Genomic DNA, 15,837 nt, shown 5'->3' with positions numbered 1-15,837 from the left:
ATTATTTGATCAATAAAAGGTTAAAAAGAACAGCATTTATTTAAAATAGAAACTTTTTTAACAATATATGCTACACTGTAAAATCTAATCAGTTGGGCTTACTTAAAAAAGCATGCAAACCGACTGCCTTAAAAAAACCTAAGTAAAGTGAAATAGAAATAGTATGTTGTACTGACAAATGCTTAGTTAGTATAGTTTACTTACATGAGAGTTCTAGCAACTAAAAAAGAACTGTAGGGCTACTTGATCCTTTACTTAAGGTTTACTCTTGACTTAGTATAGCTACTCACTGACTCCCAGAATGCATTGCAGCATGCATAAATTATGCAATTGGTTTGTTTTACTGTTGTTGTTTTTATTTGCTAATTTTATTTACTGTCTTGTGTCAGTAGTAGCACAACAAAAAGAGCAAGTAAAATAATAAAATGGTTATTGTCACAATTAATAAAAATAAATAAAATTGAATTGTTACCATTGTTGTGATTCGTGTGCTGAATGTAGTCTGTCTGTGACTTGAGCACATTAATTATTAAATGCTTGTCTCAACCCAATTAGGTTTCTCAAGGTGTTTATGAAGAACAATGAAGTTGTAAAAGATCATTAGTAAATATAAGAATATATTAGCTAATAATTTAGTTAAACAGGTTACCTTCTAAAAGCAATCTGTGTATTACTTTTTGTCCCTTGAAAACAAAAAAACTATGATTCCATGTTGCATTGCTGCATCAATTGGAACAAAATTACAATAAAATAAACAAAGTTCCAAGTACCCAACCAAAGGGAACATTAATCACAATAATGGTAGGTAAAAAACAAACAAACAACATTTTATGAAAATCAACATCAATTTATAAAGTCAGGTTATGTGATGTTCTTTCAAATATTTCAGTTGTATTGAAACAACATTCAAGATGACTTTGGGAAATGAGTGAATGTAACTTGTGAAAAATAACTGCAGATTAACTATTGACCCACCTCAAAAACTTTTATTTTCTTTTTTTATTTTGCAAATTAGCAACATATTAATGCACTGCTGCCTCTCACTGGTTAATTAATGTCATTGGTTCCTTTGTGGCTACTTGAATATTTTACGTAAGCGTCATTCAAAATTGTTTTACTTGCATTGAAAGTAGCTGTAACTTAATACAACCTAGTAACTATAGCAACTAAGTAAAGATAACTAATTATATCTAAGTAAGGTAAACTATTGGATTTTACAGTGCTACTGTTCAAAAGCTTGGGGTCTGTAAAATTATTATTTTTTCTCTGTTGAAAAAAATCATCCTTTTATTTACCAAGGATGTTTTAAATTAATAAAAGGTGATAGCATAGATTTACACTGTTAGAAAATATAAATGCTGTCTTTTTTTAATGTATTATTCATCACATAATTCTGAAAAAAGAATCACACACACACACACACACACACACACACACACACACACACACACACACACACACACATATATATATATATATATATATATATATATATATATATATATATATATATGCCAGCATAACTGTTTCCAACATGGATAATTCTAATAATAAATCAGCCTATTAGTGATTTCTGAAAGATTATGTGACGCTTAAGACTTTGCATCACAGGAATAAATTATATTTTTAATTACATTAAAATAAAAAAACATTATTTTATATTGTAATAACATTTTGCAATATTACTGTAATTTATGTGTATTTTTGATCAAATAAATGCAGCCTTGATAAGCATAAGATACTTCTCTTAAAAAAAAAAAATATTACAAGTCTTACTGATCCCAAACTTTTGAACAGCAGTGTATAATATTTTTTATAGAATTGTATGTATATTTCAATATTTTCAGTAAAGTTAAAGGTTTCTATTTCAAATAAATGCTGTTCTTTTGAACTTCCTAGTCATTAAAAATCCTGAGAAATACAAATATAAAATAAAATATTTAAGTGCTTTCAACACTGATCATATAATCAACACTAAATCATCATACAGGTATTGGAATGAGTTCATTTCATGATTTCATGTGACACCGAAGACTAGAATATGGCTGCTAAAAATTCATCTTTGCCATCATAAGAATACATTGTCATTTTAATTTTCATTGTCTTTTTTCAAAAAAATGCAGCCTTAGTGAGCATGTATTTATATATGGACATACAAACCTGAAAAATAAATTTTGCTCAAGATTCTTTTTACTGCACAGTACGCAACTTGAAAACAATTATTAATGAAACCTATTGTCATTGGCTCCTTTTTTCCTTCCCTTGGGCTGCTGCACACAAATAAGCCTACTACCGTCATTACCTGTGGATATAAGTGTGGAGACAGAAGGAAAGAAAGAACGTAACTGAATGAAATTACTTATGTGGGTGAGGGCTTGCATCCAATCTGTGTTCAGGATGACACTGAATGCAAAGCACAGATCCAAGCCAACCCAAGACTGCATCATTATTCTGGCCATTGATTTTCCACTGGGCCTCCAAAGGGCCTTGTGCTCTTTGAAACGAAGTATAAACAAAGTACCAGCATGATATAACAGCATTTTTATTCTGCTTCAGGAGGCAGCAAGCCCAATGGATTAGAGGTTTCACTCAAAGAAACGCAAGCGGTGTGCATGTGTGTGTCCATTTCAAATGGCACACTGTTCTCTCAGCTCGTGTGAATGACACTCGTTCTCTGATCAGGTTGAGTCAGTGCATTCTGAGTGGGAGAGGAGAACTGAGCGTTCAGGGACATCTGAAGACAGGTCATCTGATGCTTAGAGCCAGGCTGTGATGCATTTTGAGTTGGCATTTCACCTCTTGAGATGAGAGACGATAAGAGCTAGCATTATGTTGGGTTTCCTTTAATGCTTTGACAGGCTGGGTCCGATTTAACCAAACTGAGTGAAGTGTTAAGACCAAGGGTGGGAAGAACAGCAGCGATAAAGGTCATATCTGTTAAGATTCCAGAGTTATTTGTTGGTTTTGTGGCGGCAGCCGAGTGTATTGTAGTTTACAAAGAAAAGGGAAAAAGGAAGAAGCTAAAAAGTCTAATTTTTGAGCGTTTCTTCAATTCAATGTCTATATCCACTCCATTTTCAAGAATTTCAATGAGTCTGTAACCATATTCATGTTTTCTCAGGTGGCAGATGGACATTAAGAGAATATCACCATAATGGTACAGCTACAAATGGGAAACAAAAAAGTCCATGCCACCAGGTCAGATAATTGTTAGCTACAAGCAGACAAATCTCTTTTTTGTACTTTGATGTTAGTAAATCAAATACTTTAATGTATTGTAATTGGTTCCCTTTGATATCGGACAGATTTACACATTCCATTTCACTTTGCCTTCTCCATTCCATTCAGTGCAGCAACGACGACCAAGATTATACCCTGAAAGCACCTATACATACAAATAGCAGCATCATTAGAGCTGAGAGGTTTTCCATGCTCTCCCTGCCCCTGCTGTTCATCCACACAAAATCAGAGAAGATAATGTGTATTATTAGGTTTCCCATTCTCTTTAATAAGTGATGGACGAGTGCATTTCCTTTCCGGATATCAGACTGGTCTGTTCACAGGTGCCATCACTGGATGAACTGGACCAAAGGACGTTTGAAATTATATGTGGGTCACGCGAGGGTTAAGGAATTGTCAATACATAAATGATAATTCTACAGTTTACTCACCTTTATGTTGTTCTATGGCTTTCTTTGCTTCTTCTTTGGAAAACACAAAAGGTGAACTGACTGGCTGATGCGATCTTCAAAAAAGGACATCAGATCCCCATTTTCTACAAGTTGGTATGATTCTTTGGGGCCTTCATTAAATGTCTGCAACATACTTTGGTTGAAATTCCTCAATGGTTGTGTACAACAACATCTTTTTACCTTGTCAAAAACACCTCTGTTCGCAGCGACCCATTTTAGTGCATTTCTCTTTAAATGATAATGAGCTACAGCTTACTATATCCCTCTCTTCCGGTATTTTATGTTTTTTTATGTTTATGACTCTTATGTTCACTTTTACATCCAACTATGAAACACCTGTATTGCTTATGAGACGTTGTCGATACAGCTGCTCGAGCATGGAGAGAATTGTGGACAGCGTACAACAGACTGAGAGCAGAAATATGCTAATACGGGAGAGTCCATCAACGGACATGGGCGGAGCCTGAGCAGTATTACGTCATACTATCAGAAAATCCAAACGGCTTGATAATTGAGACCGTTTCGTTTTTTTGGGGATTAAAAAAAGGAGTGAATAGATTTTTTATCATTTTTATCATTAAAATGGTTGTGTCCACCTTTTAAAAGTATCATAAAAGTGGTTCATATAACCTGTGTATTATATTTTGGAAAACACAAAAGGTGAACTGCTTACTCCGCCCCTCTCATCCATTTTTTATTGTGTATTTAGTAGCACATTACCATTAAAACAAAACTAATCCATTGCGTCCTCATTGGCTCTGATGTTGGGAGAAAATGAAGACTCTTATGTTCACTTTTACATCCAACTACAAAACACCTACATTGCTTATGAGACGTTGTCGCTGTAGCCGATCGATTGTGGAGAAAATTGCAGACAGCGTACAACAGACTGAGAGCAGAAATATGCTAATAAAGGACAGTCCATCAGCAGCTGTGGGAGGAGCCTGAGCAGTATGACATCATACTATTCAGAAAATCCAAACGGCTTGATAATTGAGATAATTGATAATTTTGAGGATTAAAAAAAAAGAGTGAATAGATTTTTATCATTGTAGGGTGATGGTGTCCACCCTTTAAAAGTATCTTCAATTTGTGAACCAATCATTAAGACCAGCTTTGTGTCCTGGATCCAGTTCAAAAGAACAATTTGTTAAAGGGGTGCTATTATGCTTTTTCACTTTTTGAACTTTAGCCAGTGTGTGGTGTGTATGTTTGGGCATAAAAAACATCTACAAAGTTACAAATCTCAAAGTCCACTCCAAACGGAGATATTTCGTTTTTAAAAAATCACTTTTCAAGAACTACAGCGAACGACTCGTTTGGACTACAGCGCTTGTTTTCCGGATGCAATGATGTCACAACGCGGTATCCCGCCTACTGAAATTCAATTCGTTGGCGGGTGGGGGATTCGCCTAACTTTACCCATGTAATATGGACAGCCGCTTTTGGGATGCTACAGTGAGCCGTACGTCGGCTCGTTTAAACGCAGCTTTAACTAAAGGTTCGCAAACTGCTCCGGTAGCCGTGCTGAAGCAGCGCCATTCACGTTTGTTGTACAGAGGGTCCAAACACACACAGATCCGCGGCTGATGTAAACACGAACTAGCACATGTCTATGCCGAGCCGTAGACATGTGCAGTATGTGGTAAGAGATTTATTTATCATACAGTGTAGATAGCTTCACTAGCCTTATGGTTTCAGGCATGCAAATAATTAAATACATTAGCACAATAATGATAATATCACGTATCCACGATCTCGTATGCTGACGATAGGACCAACAATAGCGTATTATTTACTCACCCTTTATGCATCCTAGGTGTATATGACTTCCTTCTTTCAGACGAATGCAATCGGAGTTATATTAAATCAATTCTGGTACTCATAGAACAGCATAGATTGAAAATAAGTCGATCCATAATAAAAAAAATGCCTCACATGGCTCCGGGGCGGTCGGTAAAAGCCTCCTTTAGCGATCAGATGTGTTTGTGTAAAAAAACAATATATATATATATATATATATATATATATATATATATATATATATATATTTAAAACGTAAGAATCACTTTAATCTAGTTTGCTGCTTTGGGAAGGGGCGCAGCAGGGCGGAACGCGGTCTACGCTGTTTGCCAATCGCAACACAGTGGGACTTCTGACCAATCACAATACTTTTGACTTTTCGGAAGGCGGGACCCGGAACTAATCGAGCCGTTTGTGCCAGCCTGGGGAGAAAGCTATTGTAATAATGTAAATTATGTGAAAAATAATGCGTTTTTCGAACAACTAAGCATGTCAGCATGTTCAAGTACACCTCAAAAACAAATTAAAGACTTTGTAAAGGAGCATAATAGGACCCCTTTAAAAATGACTTGTTATACTTCTTTGATGAACACACTAATAGGAGCTTGGGCGCACTTCAGGATAGCTTTGTCAATAATCAATTATAGTTCTGTTTCTCAAACAAAACTGTTCGAGAGTTTGTTTTATTTTTATGGCTTTTTAATGACTTTTTAAATTCATTTTGTAGTTTTGGAGCTCAAAAGCCTCTTCATTCACATGAATCATACCTTCATCATAGAGTGGCAAGGATATTCTTAAATTAACTTTTTGTGGTCTATAGAAGGTTTGCACTTACGTCACGATTTGGTCAGTTATCCGGATTAATGGCCATATTGGAGATACTCAAATGTAAACAACAGCATGGATTGCACAGTTAATGTACTACTGAATACGTTGTTCTGCTTATTTATGCTGTCAAAAACATGGGGGAAAATGTGTGGAAGCTGCTTAATCATATAGCAGGAAGGGGCGCAATATTTTGACAAACTAAAGTTAATGGGTGGTAGAGATACATACCTGCAGTGTTAATTAAGATATGAAGGTTGTCAAGATTCTTGCCCTGGAAATCCTGGTTCAGTTTGGCCAACCATGAATGCCTTTTGTTCCTCAGTTTTTTCCACTCTTCTCCTCGATTTGTTATGACTTTTGACATTCTGTAGTACTCCACTGTATTTTCCCGGTCAGACCGATTACTACAGCCCAAAACATGACAATAATTGACCATTTTTAGCAGCAATAATCAACAAAATATGACAGTTTGGTTTGGTTCAGTGGCATTGTTTACATTCAGTGCTGCCAATATGGCCAACTGATCATGCACCATGAAAACCCTCGATAAAAGAAAGGTCATATGGGTTTGACACAAGGCTAGTAAATAACCATTTTCAATGTTGGCTAGACTATCCTACTGAAAATCATAAAGGTTCAATAACATATATTGGTGAATCATGATATTGAGAGTCACTGAGGTTGAGAGCCACAGAGGTTATATGGTAGTAGCTCTACCACAGTTGAAGCCTCAAGCAAGGCATTTTACTTGTAATTAGTGTAGTGTAAGCCACTTGAGAAAGAGCCATCTGCTAAATGTCAAGGAACTGCATGCCATGATTAGATATATGTTTGCACTGAGAAGATCCCTAACATTTAGAGAGAGAGTTAAGTATGAGGTTTGTTTGCTTTAATCTCATCTGATTTAGGTCTATAGAGAGAACGAACATCTAATTCTGAAGGTCCACCTTCCTACAGAGGTGCATTTCAACCTTGCTTTAAAACACCTGCATGTAATTTTCAAGTGAACCATAGGATCTTGATTTGCCAATTCAGGTTTTGAAGTGAAGTTATACATATTATACAGTATGTATGGCATGTGCTGCCTACATATCAAACCCGTGCCTAATAAACAAAAACATGTCTTTTGTTTTTAAAAATTTATTTCACGAATCATAGTTCTTAAATTGTTTATTGCGGCTGCTCCTCCCAGACCATTTTTGGGGGAAAATATATTTTTTTGTCCCCCCACAAATCCTCCTCGCTTTTCCATTATATGTCACATCAATGTTTCAATAGCCGCTGTGTTTGTGCCCAATATGGTTCCATTTATATTTAATATCTGCTTTATCCAAAATATTCTGTCGACCATAGCAGTGCTGATTCATGCAGTGCCACTGCCAAGAGCAGAGCCCAGCAGACACAGCAAGACTCGATATGTCCTTATACCTGCTGATGGGGTGTTGTTTCTTTACCATTGAGAGTTTTCTAGTTGTCAACAAAGAATCCAAGCTGTGTATTTCAAAGCCATGCCACCAATGACACATTAAACAATTGCTAACATTGTTACAAGACAAAAGTCTTTATTCAGCATGACAGATCGGTGACAGATACAGGGATAAAATGAAAAGCATTTTACAAGCATTATTCTTTTTACTGGTTACTGTGGGGCCTTTGTGCTAATGCTGTTTTATATCTGGTTATTTTTGTATCAATTTTATTAAAATGTATTATTAATTGTGACCCTGGACCACAAAACCAGTCTTAAGTAGTACAGGTATATTTGTAGCAATAGCCAAAAATACATTGTATTGTTCAACATTATCAAAAAATCATTAGGATATTAAATAAAGATCATGTTCCATGAAGATATTTTGTACATTTCCTACTGAAAACATATCAAAACTTAATTTTTGATAATGTATTGCTAAGAACTTAATTTGGACAACTTTAAAGGCAACTACCCTGGTGAAAAAAACAGCTAAAACCAGCTTAGGCTGGTTGGCTGGTTTTTGCTGGTCATAGCTGGTCACCAGGCTGGTTTTAGATGGGTTTGGCCACTTTTCTCCCAGCCTGGCCAGGCTGGTTTTAGCTGGTGGTTTCCCAGCCTGACTTTTCCCAGCTATTTCCAGCTTAAACCAGCTAAGATTAAAAATTAAGCCTCAATTGCGTTAATTGCGCAAAAACTCCCATATATTGCAAAAAAGTTTTTACGCTTGAATGAGGTGGTTTTTGAGAAAAAGGAATATTTTGCAAAACGGCAATGGAAACGGCAATGTTTTTTTCACATTTACAGGTCACATTCGACTAAATATAGCCAAAATCCTACAAAAATCCATTGCCATGTTTCAGTCGCATAACATTGGTTAATCGAAACGCTGTCGTTTCACAATACTTTTTAATCAACATTTATAAAACAGCACCAAAGTTTTGCACAAATCCGTAATGGAAAAGCAGCTACTGCCATCCTCATGCCAACACAACCCTATTATCATAGGAAATGGTTTACCCAAAAATGATGTGTTGTATATGATTTCTAGAGACTACAAAACAAAATTTCAGTTTGTTCTTCACACAAAGCTCAAGATGATTCGGCATATACTGTAAAGTACACGTCATACAGAACTTAATGGTTCTTTTATAGTGTTTTTTGTTCTTATTGGAGCTTGACAGCTCTAGTCACTGAACTGTTGAAAAAGTGCCTGAAAAGTGTTTCACAGGAAAAATAACAGCATATGGGTTTGGATCAACAGAGAGGTGAGTAAGTAATAACAGAATTTTCACGTTTGTCTGAAGTATCCACAATGCTTTCTCGCACATGGACTGGACTGAATTGCATAGCATGCTTGACAGATGACAGGCTAAGATGCTGAGAAACTAAAGAAGAACCCCAAACTTCAAAAAATACTGGCTGCAGAATCGAGCACCTATTAGCAAAGATGGCAGATTTCAAACCAATTGAGATGAATGGGAATGTAGTAAGACATCAAAACATGTGCCAAAGATTGACACGGGAGAGACAAAATTGTTGAATTAAGTTATTTTTGTTTTCTTTGCGCATAAACCTATTAGCTTCATAACATTATGGTTGAACCACTGATGTTAACAATGTCCTTACTACCTATCTGGACTGTGAACGTAGTTGTTGTCTATGAAGGGTTAGAAAGCTCTCTTATTTCATCAAAAATGCCTTAATTTGTGTTCCGAACATGAACGAAGGACTTAATTTGGAATGGCATGAGGGTAAGGAATTACTGACCTCAAAAAATACTGGTTGCAGAACTGAATGCTTATTAGCAAAGATGGTAGATTTCAAATCAATTGAGATAAATGAGAATGTAGTAAGACATCCTTAGCATTGCTGGCCTGGGTAAATTTGTTTAAGAGAGCGAAAAGGTGGGGGTGAACAGAGAGGGAGAAGATGGGAGTCATTTAAGCACTGACACTTCCACCCACACTGAGACTGCAGTAGCTCCTCATCTGCAGTTCTATGTTAAACACCATCACTTGTCCTTCCCCTCTATCCCCCTCTCTCTCCATCTCTGAATTCTGCCCGTTGTGTCCACAGTTTTTATTGCAGTACTTCTCAAGTGTCCTCTCCAACTCTGCCTCTACCTGGTGTTTGTTTTGAAAAGTGGACAAGAATTCATCCGTTGAGATGGACATTTGTGTTACTTGGGCTTGCTTTTTGTCTTTTGAAATAATACAGATATGAATAAAACTCACAGAGGACAAACACAAGGCTTCATCGGATACAGTTTTCAGAAAAAAAAGAAAACAAAACAAAGAGATGCTTAGAAAACAGAGCTCTTTGCATAGTCAATTATTCCCAGTATATACAGTTGAGGTCAAAAGTTTACATACACCTTGCAGAATCTGCACAATTTTAATTATTTTACCAAAATAAGAGAGTTCATACAAAATGCATGTTATTTTTTATTTAGTATTGACCTGAATAAGATATTTCACATAAAAGATGTTTACATGTAGTACACAAGAAAAAATAATAGCTGAATATATAAATATTTATAAAAAATGACCCTGTTCAAAAGTTTACATACATTTGATTCTTAATACTGTGTTGTTACCTTAATGATCCACAGCTGTCTGTGTGTTTTTTTTATTTTTTTTTTATTGATAGTTGTTCATGAGTCCCTTGTTTGTCCTGAACAGTTAAACTGCCCGCTGTTCTTCAGAAAAACCCTTCAGGTCCGACAAATTCTTTGGTGTTTTAGCATGTTTGTGTATTTGAACCCTTTCCAACAGTAGCTGCGTTTCCATTACAGATTTGCGCAAAACTTTGGCGCTATTTTATAATTCATGAGTTTGCACTCATATAATGTGATAGGGCAATTTAGTAAATAGGAGTTTTTGCGCGTAGCATTTAGGCGTATTTTCAATTTGCAATTTCAATATGCGCAATTTAAGGGGTAATGGAAACGCAACTAATGACTGTATGATTTTTTTGACAACAGATAGCCTGGAAAAAATCCAGACCCTAATCTATTAAGATTAAGGGTCTGGCATCGAGCAATGAAAAGGGCCTAACTCAAGGGGCGGTACCAAGCGTGCATTTGAAACTCTCACTGCACGCAATTGGATAATGCCACGACCAATCACAACACGGTGTGCCCCATGCGCTTAGCTACCAGCGGAGCTAACTGATAGATTAAACTCTTGCCGTATCGAGTCGGCAAAACAGCAAAAACGTCCTTCTTGCAAAGGAACGATTCGAGCGCGGTTTTCTGTTCCTCTTTTATATGAAAAGCCAAGTCTAACTCGTTCATTGTAGCGGCCAAAGCCATTTCAAACAACTGGTGTTCATCTGTAGCCAGCTTTCAATGTTTACTAAATGATTCCAGACGTTGCAGCGCTGTCGTCATCAGCTTAGCTCGCTTCTGGTCCGCCTACATCAGATACACCGATTTGATTGGTTCCCAGAACTGCTTATGTAATGCAGTAACGTGCATCATTGCTCGATGCCAGAGTGTCTTGCAGAGACAATTCAAATTGTGCTCTCGCGAGACCTCTGGATTTCCAGGGTAGACAACAGAGGGAATCTTATGCAAGTGTCACAAAAGGCTCAAACCCTCACTGATGAAAAACCACAGAATTTGTAGGACCTGAAGGATTTTTCAGAAGAACAGCAGGCAGTTTAACTGTTCAGGACAAACAAAGGACTCATGAACAACTATCACTAAACAAAAAATGTAAGAATCAAGTGTATGTAAACTTTTGGACACGGTCAGTTTTATAAATTAAACTATTATTTTATCTTGTGGACTATATGTAAACTTCTTTTAATATCTTATTCAGGTCAGTACTAAATAAAAAAATAACATGCATTCTGCACGATCCCTCTTATTTTAATAAAATAATTAACATTTCACAGATTCTGCAAGGTGTATGTAAACTTTTCATCTCAACTGTATATTTGACATAAAGGTTTCTTTATTGGCATCCATGGTTAATTAAAGGACCTTTAACTTCCTTACAAACTTTCCATTCCACAAAAGTAGAAAACATATTACAATATTATTATATTCCTGTTGAAAAAAGCCAGCATATGCTGGTTAGGTAGGTTTTGATGCTGGTATGCTGGATAATGCTGGTCCTTAGTTGGTCATGGTCCAGCATAAACCAGCAAAAGACCAGCATAAACCAGCTAAAACCAGCATCCCAGCATTAAAACCTACCTAACCAGCATATGCTGGCTTTTTTCAACAGGGATATTATAAAAGGGGGAGAGTGGGGTAAAATGAGACATTTTTTACATTTGCTCCCCTCTAAGCAAGCTAAAATTATGTATCAGTAAAATTTACACATTTCCCATTAATTCAGAATGTTTCCTAGCAATTTAAATGATCAGAATGTATTCAAGATGAAAGTCATTGAAAATATGATTGTTTTTAAAAAAGTCATCTTGTGTCTCACTTTACCCCAGCTTAGGGGTAAACTGAGACAAACCAGAGAAATCAAAGGGGTAAAGTGAACCACTTACTTTTTCCACTCTAAAAACTACCATAATAACATATGTTGTAACAGTTAGAATCCTGACAGCTAGCTTGACAACCACACATTCCAGAACTAATGTCGGACTAGTAACAGAATCATGGGGATTGGTCAATTAAGCACATTTTTTTCTAAACACTTGAAAGTAACTCTGAACAAAATCAAATACAGCATAATATAATTCAAAATGTTATGATTAACATTCAAATGACAGATAGAACCAGTTAGATTAGAACATTAGCCTACTGTCATACTCTACAACTAGGCCTACTCTACATTCCAGCCCTGAAGGGTTACAGGCATAGATGAGGAGAGAACAACTCCTCATCTATCCCTGCTCTCTCCTTGTGGTTCCTCCTGGCCTTTTAGGTTGAGCTTCTTAAAATCTTTCTTAACAATTCAGGATAATCTTCAGCTAGCATCATCACGGTTTTATATCTTGGTAGATCATCAACATGTACGATATAGGTTTTTCTACCTGAATCAATTTGCTTTGGCACAACAGTTCATTAAGTTGACAGCAAGAAAAATTACTTTTTCATGCAAAAAAAGGAAAGAATGTGACGTGTGGCCAAGTACGGTGACCCTTGGACTTTGTGCTCTGCATTTAACCCATCGAAGTACACACAGACAGTAGTGGTAGTAAAGCGGAGCACTGGGCAGCCATTGTTGTGGCGCTTGGGGAGCAGTTAGGGGTTCAGTGCCTTGCTCAAGGGTCTCATATCAGCTGTGGTTTTGAAGGTGGAGAGAGCACTGGTTATTCACTCTCCCCAACATCAATCCCTGCTGGGCCTTGAGACTCAAACCTGCAACCTTCTGGTTACAAGTCTGACTTTCTAAAACCATTAGGCCAGAGCTGCCCCCATAACTTGACTTGTCAATACTTCTATCCCTTGCAGCTGCTCTTATAGACTTCTTTCCTTCCTTGACCTCAGCGGCTGCACTCTCAATCTCCTCCAGGGGTGTTATGCCCCAGGTTGTCTTCCTGGTGTATTGCCTTGGCATGATGGCTTTTCTACAATGTTTCTGACACTAAAAATAAAACAAATGTAATGTAATATTACATTAAAACATGTTTACCACTAAATTTAACTTGTGCCTCATGTCTCACTTTACCCCACAGCATTTGTCTCACTTTACCCCACCGCCACATTTTAGAAATAAACAATCTTTCTTAAAAATTCAGCTAGCATCATCACATGGTTTTATATCTTGGTAGATCATCAACATGTACGATATAGGTTTTTCTACCTGAATCTGAATACCTGAATACCTGAATTTGCTTTGGCACAACAGTTCATTAAGTTGACAGCAAGAAAAATTACTTTTTCATGCAAAAAAAAATATTTTTGTGAAAAAAACAAGGTTTACTACAGCACCATGAGGTCCTCTCCTTCATGGTCAAGGGGAAATGGGAGGGGCTTGAAAACATAATTTTCACATATCCACAAATGTGTCCGTTGCCTAGATACAGGGGTTGTCTCACATTACCCCGTTCTCCCCAACGTTTTAAAATTGAAAATTGAATATGTAGGCTATTCAACCTCAGGCCATTCAAGATATAGTTTGTTTGATAATAGTTTGTTTTGCTCACCAATGGATCCTCTGCAGTAAATATGCCTTATTTAGGCCGCCGCCATTTTGAATCGAAAACGAGGCTGTGAGGGATAGCAGTCAAGCAGCGTCCACTGTAGCGTGTTGCATTCGGAAATGTCAATCGCATAACCGTAAAAATAAAAATAATACGTCATTATACAATTTTTCACAGGACAAAGAGCTCCAAAAAAAAAAAAAACGCAGATTGTTCGACGGGACATATGATCTAACTTTCAGGTAACAATATTGCATTTATTTAAGAAAATGACTGTGGAAACTAGCCTGTTGGCTAACTGCTAATTTTTTTAATGTGAGCATGTTTATCTTCCTTTAAACGCTTACACAGAGCTAAATGTTTTGTTTTACTACAACAACAAAACTAAATGTCTCCATTTTGTATAGATTACAAAGAATGCAGATTTTTGCTCCAAACATTTATCTTGGTGTTTACCTGGACTCAAAGGCCATAAGGAAAACCTTGCGATCTCTGAAAAAGATATATTTTTCAAATGATGTTATATAGATTAAAATGATTAATAATTTGTGTTAAGAGCCTGCAGCTAGGTCGTAAGATCACCTTGCGTGTTCTTCCGCTAAATTACATTTTCCTCGTCTAAAGCAAAACAGAAACAAATAATAATGTTCTGAACATCATTTTGCAATTTTAAAAGGGGTTGACTTCAAACAGTACACAGCAAACTAATAAATAAATGTTATCTTTTGATCGCTTTGCACAAAAATAAACTTTCTACCCACTGTTTTTTGTATGACATGTTTATCTTAATTTCATAATAAGGTCTGAAAGAGGCTTACGTCCTAGCTGCAGGCTCTTAACACAAATTATTAATCTATTTAATCTATATAACATCATTTGAAAAATATATCTTTTTCACTTACGATCGCAAGTTTTTCCTTTCGTGAGGCCTTTGAGTCCAGGTAAACACAGACGGAGCTTCCTAATTCCAGTCAGTGTTTTTGAAAAACAATCCTGAGTAAAATGTTTGGTGCAGTCTTGTGTTCTTTGTAATCTATACAAAATGGAGATATTTAGTTTAGTTGTTGTAATAAAACATAACATTTTAGCTCTGCGTAAACGTTTAAAGGAAGATGAACATGCTCACATTATAAATAAGCAATTAGCCAACCGGCTAGTTTCCACAGTCATTTTCTTAAATAAATGCAATATTGTTACCTGAAAGTTAGGTCCTATGTCCTGTTGAACTTTAATAATCCACATTTTCTGAAGTTGTTTGTCCTGTGGAAATTTGTGAAATGATATATTCTCTTTATTTTTACGACTAAACGATCTACATCCCGGTACGCAACAATACGCCACAGTGGACGCTGCTGGACTGCTTTCCCTCACAGCCTCGTTTTCGATTCAAAATGGCGGCGGGCTAGATAAGGCGTATGGGTGCCATCAGAATGAGAGTCCAAACAGCTGATAAAAACATCACAATAATGCAAAAGTTATCCACAAAACTCCAGTCCATCAAGTAATGTCATGTGAAGTAAAAAGCTGCATATTTGTAAGAAACAAATCCATCATTAAGGTGTTTTAACTTTAAACCATCACTTTTGGCTAAAAGACCAAGTCCATAATCCATAATAACCCTTCATCCAGTAAAAAGTCCATCCTCTTTTGTCCTCTCAAATCAAAAACCACCAACATATTTGCTTAGAACTGTTTTGGACGCTTTCGCTTGTAAACAGTGCTTTATATTTTTTCTCCTAAATTGAAATTTATCATGGAGAAAGCAATAGAAGACTTTTAACCGGAGGCATCTACATCTGGAATAGCCTGAGGAAGTAAATTAACAGCAAATTTCAGTGAACTATTCATTAATCTATTATTTTTAACACTTTATTGTCAGTCTCTCATACTCATATGCTTGCCTTTTCTTCTTCTCATTCTCACACCTGAATA

The sequence above is a fragment of the Garra rufa genome, chromosome 16 (assembly GCF_049309525.1).
Source record: "Garra rufa chromosome 16, GarRuf1.0, whole genome shotgun sequence".
NCBI classification, from domain to species: Eukaryota; Metazoa; Chordata; class Actinopteri; order Cypriniformes; family Cyprinidae; genus Garra; species Garra rufa.
This window is presented reverse-complemented; position numbering follows the sequence as displayed.